Source organism: Liolophura sinensis, chromosome 3, assembly GCF_032854445.1.
Source record: "Liolophura sinensis isolate JHLJ2023 chromosome 3, CUHK_Ljap_v2, whole genome shotgun sequence".
Taxonomy (NCBI): Eukaryota; Metazoa; Mollusca; class Polyplacophora; order Chitonida; family Chitonidae; genus Liolophura; species Liolophura sinensis.
This window is the reverse complement of record NC_088297.1, coordinates 26,979,717-26,989,115: the sequence shown is the minus strand read 5'-3', so window position 1 is coordinate 26,989,115 and position 9,399 is coordinate 26,979,717. Positions and strand designations below refer to the sequence as shown.

At 38.8% G+C, this 9,399-nt stretch overlaps 1 long non-coding RNA gene across 1 annotated transcript; it reads left to right on the top strand.

The window, feature by feature from the left end:
• Positions 1–2,608: 2,608 nt before the first annotated feature.
• LOC135463641 (uncharacterized) lies at positions 2,609–8,381 on the top strand. The gene is made up of 3 exons (XR_010443567.1): positions 2,609–2,682; positions 4,218–4,301; positions 8,285–8,381. It is a non-coding gene; the product is annotated as an uncharacterized LOC135463641 (long non-coding RNA).
• The last annotated feature ends 1,018 nt before the right edge of the window (positions 8,382–9,399 follow it).

Here is a 9,399-nt window from a genome sequence, read left to right as displayed (position 1 = left end):
CCAAATAGACAGGTACTATGTACAGATCTTGAAAGCTAACCTAACTTTCCGTGTAAGACAGTATTGAAATGGACTTTTATTAGTGCTGGAACCAGAAGCCAGCAAAGTAATCTAAGGTCGAGGTGCTAATAGAAATTATGTTAATATTTACCTGATCAGTTCAACTGCCGAATAACTCAAATGACTTTCACTGTGAAATTAACAGCCATGTTATCAGAGTTGATATTTCTCAAAATCCAACTTTGATGAGTGAGTTCCTCTCCGGCCGTAAGTAGGAAGGTCTGGCAGCAACCTGCGGATGGTCGTGGGTTTCCCCCGGGCTGTGCCCGGTTTCCTCCCAACATAATGCTGGCCGCCGTCGTATAAGTGAAATTTTCTTGAGTACGGCGTAAAACACCAATCAAAAAAATAAATAAATTATTTTTCTCAACATTATTCTAAAGGCCTTAAACTTTGTGCTTCGCTAATTTTGACATAATCCACATGAAACCAATAATATCTCCAACATCATACTTAATTTCTGCTAGATATCACTAATCTATACACTGTTTCGCCTATTCAACCGTCGTGATGTTAAACTGTCAGTTGTTTTTTGAACGTTGCACGGCGTGTACTCAGCGCACGTTAAATTTCTCTGTCTTTAGACAGCACTTCTTTCTGTAGTAAAATGTAATTTGCTTGTTCTGAATATTAACGTATTGATCGATATATTGTATAAAACAAACTTTTGACATGTACGTGGTATAAATAAAAGTCGTTATGTAAATGTATTTTGTCTGTAGTATATTATACACCGCCACGTAGTTGTCACGTACTGATGACGCTTCACTTGACCTATATATCTGATATCAACACGCGGTGAGATGTTGGCGCAGTTTCCGAAAAGATTAAATCGTAATGATTTTTCCGCTATAAATTCACAATAAGGCATTTATGGGATAAATGGGATATGAAATTCGTGACCCTCGATATCAAATTTAACACACTCGAGTAGTAGTTTTCATTGAAAATGAAAATGAAAACTGAAAACTACTACTCTCGCTTAATAAATTTGACATCTTCGGGTCACTCATTAGAAATCCTTTATACATACATACATAAACACATCCACACATACGTACATCCATCCATCCGTCTATCCATCCATACGTACATACACATCCACACATCCACACATCCATACATACATCCATACATACATACATCGATACATATATCCATGCATACATACATACATACATACATACGTATATCCATACATACATACATCCATACATATATCCATACATACATACATCCATACATATATCCATACATACATACATCCATACATATATCCATGCATACATACATCCATACATACATCCATACATATATCCATGCATACATACATAAATACATCCATACATATATCCATACATACATACATCCATACATATATCCATGCATACATACATCCATACATATATCCATACATACATACATCCATACATATATCCATGCATACATACATACATACATGTATCCATGCATAAATACATACATACATCCATACATATATCCATACATACATACATCCATACATATATCCATGCATACATACATCCGTACATATATCCATACATACATACATCCATACATATATCCATGCATACATACATACATACATATATCCATGCATACATACATCCATACATATATCCATACATACATACATCCATACATATATCCATACATACATCCATGCATACATACATACATACATGTATGCCCATATATTATACAAGTGTGAGATTCAAGTAATCTACAAATTTGCTGTGCATCATGTCCAGGTAAGACCATGAAGGCCGGTATGGTTGAACCCACGTGCGTGCTGGCGCGTGTTATCCGAAAAACCTCCCAAGTTAAAGCTCCAGCCGACACAGTGCGGGCTTCTGGATTCGGACACGCGACCTAATTGCATGGCCAAGGGCTAAAATGAGAGAATGATTGATGGCATTTAACGCCAGGGATTCACCTGTTTTAATATTGTACTTTGAATGCAATAAAACTTCTCCATTTTACTGAGTGGATTTACAATTGGAGATATATCTGCGCCTGCGTCATTTTACAAGCACCCATGACGGAAATTTAGGGCTGATCGTAATGAAGCATGAACGACTTTTAGTCCCTGATCCACGTATCAGTGAGTCAGTGAGTGGGAAATCATTGAGTGAGTGACGTTTCACTGAGTGATTGAGTGAATGACGTATCAGTGGGTGAGTTAGTGATTGATATATCATTGAGTGACGCATCAGTAAGTGAGTGACCTTTCAATGAGTCAGTGAGTGATGTATCAGTGAGCAACGTATCAATGAGCCAGTGACGCATCAATGCGCAGTGTCCATGGTATTGTATATGAAGCTGTCGAGTTTTGTTACCATGTCACATCATTCAGAGGGTATAATTATTACCAGCATGCTATATAAGCAGGCTTGTAATTACCATTCCTTCCTGCTGTATGTGCAGTTATCGTACTGACACATGTTCGAATATGCAAATGGAGCACATTTGCATCAACAGTCATAGGTCCAGCATCCGTATTTTGCGGAAGTTCTGTTTGCCTTCGACAAGGTCGTGACTTTTGCAGAATAAATACAGTTTTTCGTCTATGCGTTCTGACGGACATTTCTTTTACGTATCGTAAGTAAAACCTTTGAAATTTTTTACCAGCATACATGTACTATATGACGCCTTTACCAATATACTTGATAATGTATTTGAGCACACCTTTACCAGCATGTTTGACGCAGTTTTTAACAGTAAACTTAATAACCTACTGTATTTAGCAGCATATTTCATAACATCTTTATTGTCATGCTTGAGACGTCTTTACAACCGACAACGTGCTATTGATATTATATTGGATATTGACTTACTCACCTCTTGAGGTATTCTTTGAACTTAAGACCGCTGCAAACTTAACGATTGTTGTACACGTGACGTCCTGTGATTACGATATCTTGAAATATTTGTCGCCCTCACCTTGAATGGACAAGGTATGGGGGGGGTGGTGGTGGTGACATTAAATAAAAGTTAACTTTCAGAAACAATACATATGCATAGTGTTTGTTTAGTCTTCCTGCATAGTTTTTATAAATCACGAAGCCAAAAATCCCCGTGTTACGTTAAAGACATTTAATGATGATTATGCCTGCTATTTGTCCACAAAGAAAACTACTGATACTATGAAGATGTTTCCAAATTTCTGTAATAGGCAAATGTGCCAAATGTTTTTCTCCGCTGGAAAACTTGCTGAAGAATATTTATGTAGGACAAGTGAAACGCATCGCATCATGATGTGGGAAAAATAAATCAAGATCATTGCGAGAGTTTGTTCTACAAGCTCCAATAAACAAGCAAGGCATTCTCTTACCTGATAAGAAGACCAACGGGATTTTCAAATGGACGATAATTTTCCATAAAATGGTTTCATGGCCATCATTTATTGACTCGAGTCTTGCCTAGCTGCTTCTCTCCCAGAGCAATCATCTATAGTTTTACCTAAAATTATAGAAAAATTGAAACATCTTCCCTCTTTATGATGTGGACGTATTTTCGTGCTTTCTTATTTATGGAACAAAATTGTCTTACATTGTTGTTGCTAAAAAAAAACCGTAACTGTCGTACAGTACTTATAATTATTCCCTCCTTATGATATGGACATATTTTCGTGCTTTTTGATTCCCTTGAAAAAGTTGTCTAAAATTTCTGTGCCGCAACAAACTATCTTCAAAGGATGTTGGCTTGTGGAAGGCAAATTGCCGCATACAATGGATGGAACGTAAATTTAATTTGAGAATGAAAAGGGCTTCTTTTCCTGATATTCGTTCTTGAAAAGGTTGTTCTGTACTTCTTTATATTTACTTGTCATTTTACTCTGTTCTCAAGGTTTTTCCCCTTTACGACTGGGGTTAGGATTAGGTGTGTCAACAGCACCCGGAATGTCAACATGTTGTTGTTGTTTACCTATATGTTGTTAATGTTGTCAGTGTAGCATATTACGTGTAATGTGTGGTTCATTTTGAAAAACCTGTGCTTTACCAATAACTTCATTTTTTAGATGAAACTTTCACACTGTCAGTGTAACAAATTAATATTTAAACCTATTTATATTTTTTAATTTGGTTTTCAAAATGGTTTTTCTAAAAGGCTGTTCTTTGCTTTATTTGCTGCAGGAAGAAAAAAACTAACAATGGCATGGAACCCCGTCTGTGTTGTGTTTTGTGCGCTGTCAGTCTTCAGCATAAGTACAGCGTTAAGTAAGTACACTTATGGTTTATACCGTGTTGTATAAGTCATGGGGTTAGTTTTATGAAGCATGCTTAGTGTTAAGTAGCCCTTAGCACTCAATTAAATACAACATAGGTCGCCCTGGTGCCAGGACCACGGAGCTGTCAGACCAAAATCATACAGTCTTAACTTGTGGTTTTATAAATCAGAAAGGAAGTAACTCCGAATATTAAAGTCATAATATTTTTCTATAATTCGGTCATTATGTTTGTGCTATCATCAGGAAATACATACAGTAAAGAATACATACGCATACGCATACGCATATATATTATGCTTATATACATGTAGCTGCGTACTTTATCAGTGCAAATAGGAATTACACAAGAACGCCACAGCGTCAAGTACACTTCTAATTTACCCTGTACTTTGTGACTATAAACATAGCCTATACTGGTAAAGTACAGCGTCAAATACACTTCTGTGTTACCAAGTACTTTGTGACAACACATGGGGACTACACTAGTAAACCATAGTGTCAAATGCACTTTTGTCTTACCCTCTGCTGTCTGACTACAAATGGGAACTACACTAGTAAACCACAGTGTCAAATGCACTTTTGTCTTACCCTCTGCTCTCTGACTACAAATGGGAACTACACTAGTAAACCACAGTGTCAAATGCACTTTTGTCTTACCCTCTGCTCTCTGACTACAAATGGGAACTACACTAGTAAACCACAGCGTGGAGTACAATTTAGAAAACTCTAAGTTCAGTATCTGTGAAATAATTCCATATGTGGTCACGGAGAAACTGGGGCAACCTGAACCGGAAGTGAAATGACGCGGAGTATATGCATAATGAGATAATAGGTGATCTGATTACCTAGTCACTATCTCTTCGTCACCCATTTCATTAGTCATTCGTTCATTGCGTTTCTCAGAAAACTGCGTCGGCTACAGTTATTAAGTCGTCAAAATAGGAAAGATACAAGCTGCGAACGTATTGTACAGTGTATTTGCTTTTAGGTTAATCTCAAATAATCCAATCTTTCTTTAGCTCTGGAGAAAACATAAAAGTCAAATAAAGAAACGAAAAGGGCCCTCCGAGGCCGAGTTGGTTAGGAAGCCAGCAGGGCGCAGTAAACCATGAACCTCTCACCAATGCGGTCGATGTGAGTTTCAGTCGTGCGTGGGAAGGTCTCCGAACAACTTGCGGATAGTCATGGGTTTTCTCCCGGGCTCTGTCCGGTCTCCTCCCATCACAATGCCGTCCGCCGTCGTACAAGTGAAATATTCCTAACCACGACGCAAAACACGAATCAAATAAATAAAGAAATAAATCAAACGAAAGAATGTGAAAAGTTATTTGTAAACATGATCAAGACTGAATACTTTTTTTCTTTTAGGAGAAATGGACATTTGAAAATAATTTTGTATCGTGGGTATTTAGGGTCATTCCTTGGTATATATCTTCTTTGCACAAGAAAGTCATAAAAAAGGATATGGCTCATGTCCAATAAATACATTTGGGTTTCCTTCTGACAAGTTTTAATTCAGCCGTTTACTCATATTTATATTTGTAATATATATCTAATTATTGTCTTAATTCAGATTTAACGGATATGTTTAGATATAAACAGCAGATTTTCATTCAGATAAATTTATTACACATACATGCATCACATCATAACAAACCATAGACGCCAAATGGTGGTAGCAAATATCAACCACACAAAAATTATTTTCAAATGACAAAAATATTTAAGACCATATTTACGATTAACTTTTCACACGTTTTCATGTGAAATTTGCATGTTTTTAACATTTTTTCTCCTTTGATATATGTTTTTAATTTTGTATTCAAAATAAAACTGAATGGTGAGCAAAATTAAATCAAACCACTTCGAATTATTTGAGTAAAGAATGATGTGGGTGAAAGTGACTCAGTCGGCAATTTAACAAATTATTTAGTGTACATTTAGATCGTGAGTGTAGAAGACAGATACGGACGTTTAAACCGATCTCAAATCTAGTCTGTCCAATGCTTTTTAGGTTACAGAATCAGCTGTTAGAATTAGTGTTTTACGCCCTTCTGGGCGCATATTTCAAGTGTACGTCAGAGGTCAGGTTTGAAATGGGTCGAAAAAACAGCGTGTATAGTCAAGTCGGGTCAATTTAGTGGTAGGGCCACCGGTAAACTGTCCTAGTGCGAAAGGCGGTTGTGCAGGGGCGCTTAGACCCCGACAGCTTTGGAGTCCTAGACGGCTGGAGATGAAATTGTTAACGGGGTTTCTGTTCTTCACATAAATCCATTGTTGTTCTATGTGATTAAAGGTCTAGTGTGCACAGGTGTGCACATGAGCCTTCATTTTGTTGGTCGCCAGTAAATTTGTTCGACTTTACTTTTGATTTCTTATCTTAATTTTTCTTCTTTACGTTTTTTTGAGTGATGAAAGGTAGTACGGCCATGGTCGTACCGTCTGTGCTGCTTCTGACTGCACCGCAGGTAAATGGTTAGTTCCGAGGATGGCTGATCATGTCATCCTTAATTCTCTTCCTCAGTTCCTTATTCATGCCGATCTGAATCGTTGCATTCACTTACCTGGAACTCGGTGTTGTGCTCAACATGTGAAGTGTGAACATCGCAAAAAAAAAACACAACAAACAAACAAACAAACAAAAAAAAACAAAAAAAAAAAAACACGGTTTACTTCAAGTCATTGTGACATTATGTCACCTTTAGGTACACCTGGAATCTTTCGTGGAATTGTGAAAGAGTGAAGGAGCACTGATTGGGTGATACTGCCTCACGGACATTTTAGGTTATTGATGCACTATACATTTCTGCCCTGTTAGTTTGCACCTAGTTAAAATATATGAGAATTTTGTCTCTTTTTAGGATACGACTAAAAACCGTTTTGCCTATGTTACTTCTTACTCCCCTGGAGGTTACCAAGGTAACAAAATGCTATGACTTTACTTCCAACGGTGGTCATGCTAGGTTTAGTTTTGGATATGTTGTAGAAAAAAGTGCAAGGTTCATGTGGTGATATGGCTTTGTACTAGTGGAAAGCTAGGAGGCATACATTAGGTTTAGGTTCACTAATTTACTACATGAATAGTGAGAAAAATCAATGCGTTCTTGTAACATTCATATCCGAAAGCTTTGCAAAGGAGTCGAGTTCGGATGCTGTCTCAGTGGACACTTTCAAATACGTGTGTTTATGGTGAGGGCACAGTCTTTACTGTTCACGGACAATGAGGTGATTAGAATTCAGACTTGCTTCAATATCAAAGGAAACCAGTTTTGTGGCGTGTTTTCACACGTACAGCGCAGGCGACAGGGCTAAGTTCCAGGTTACTGAATGTATAACAATACACAGAGGTATAATTCTAAAAGCTGATCTGGGAAGAATGAAAGCGATTTCAGAACTAGAAAATGACCTACCTCTGGGAGCAGAGCTAGCTGGATTCGAACAAGGGACCTCGCGTCTACGGGCCTGTTGTCTTTCGAGACTGTTTGATTGATTTATTTGATCGGAATTTTTTTACGCCGTGCTGAAGAATATTTCAACGGCGGTCAGCATTATGGTGGGGGGAGTCGGGCAGAGCCCTGGGGAAACCCTCGACCATCCGCAGTTTACCTGCAGACCTTCGCACGTGCGGCCGGAGAGGAGGTATTAGGTATTGGAGTAGGAGACGCCACCTACGAATAAAACCCAATCTGTAGGCATATAACAAAATATCGACGTCAATCCAAACTCGGCTTCGAAGGGAAATGATAGAGAGTTGTAAGGCTGAGGTTGCTGCCTATGTAATTGTTTGTCGTCTACTTGGTTCATTGTTTATTGTTCATTGTAAAAATCAGATTGTTGAATGGACTGATGTTAAACTCTGTTGTGTGATATTCCTAGCATCCCAAGTTTACATCTCCCCCTTTACATCTCGATCTGCAAGTGTGTACCACGTGACTCGTCCCCCTCCAGTAAATGCATTTATCTTCTCTCCAGAACCACGCCCACCGTCTGTGTCGTCGCTGACTAGCCAGGACTTTTTTAACGATTATATCGCAGCTGAATGTGTTGTGACGGGATATCCACTTCCAAGGTAAGACTGTGAAGGAAATGTAAGATCACCCACATGTACTCGCAACAATGACACAGTTGCTAGATCGTCCGCTTCGGGACCGGTAGATCCAGTCACAACAAAGGCTTTAAAAGAGGAAGTTGTAACTTTCAGGAGTTGATGGGTAAAGTCTTGTCTACTGTTGCGTGAACAGCAGGGGCTTTTTCACAAGGCTCATCACTCCAAAGCTCGATGAGCTTGTCGTCTACTCCTTGGGCGCCGCCATTTTGGATACCAAAAAGTGGCCGCATGAGTGTGCGCCTAGTTCAGGGTGAACATTTCAAGAATACGTCAGAGGTCAGGTTTAAAATGGGCTGAAAAAAAAACACCGTGTACATGGTCAGGTCAGTGTGGTGGCACGGCACCTGTCAACTGTCCTAGTGCGAAAGGCAATTGTACAGGGCCGCTTAGATCCCGAAAATATGGGATGCTAGACGGCTGGAGATGCCCTGAAATTGTTTTACGTGGTTTTTATTCTTTACATAGATCCATTGTAGTTTTACGTGATTAACGGTCTAATGTGCGCATGGTTTTTTCTTTTGTGTGATGGAAAGTGGTAAGGCCATGACCGTACCGGACGTGCTACTTCCGACGCCAATGCGAGTAAATTGTTAGTTCCGACGGTGGCTGGTCATGTCATCTTAGATTCTCTTCCTCAGTCCTTTATTTATGCCGATCTGAATCGTTACATCCACTTACCTGGAACTCGGTGGTTTCAACTGTGCTTCGTTCAATATGTTAGGTGTTAACATTACAAAGTTTTCTTTAAATCATTGTGATTATGTCACCTTCAGGTTACACCAGCGCAATTCGTGGAATTGGGTTCAAGATTTGCCTCCTTGGGCACCGCCATTTTGGATACCAAAATGTGGTCGCGTGACTATGCGCCCAGTTCTGATTGGCTGAAGGTTGAAGACAGTCACTGACGATAGTAGGAGTGGATACGCTATAAAAGACTCTCGACTGGGTCTGATGTTTTTTTTTTATATAAATCTAGACA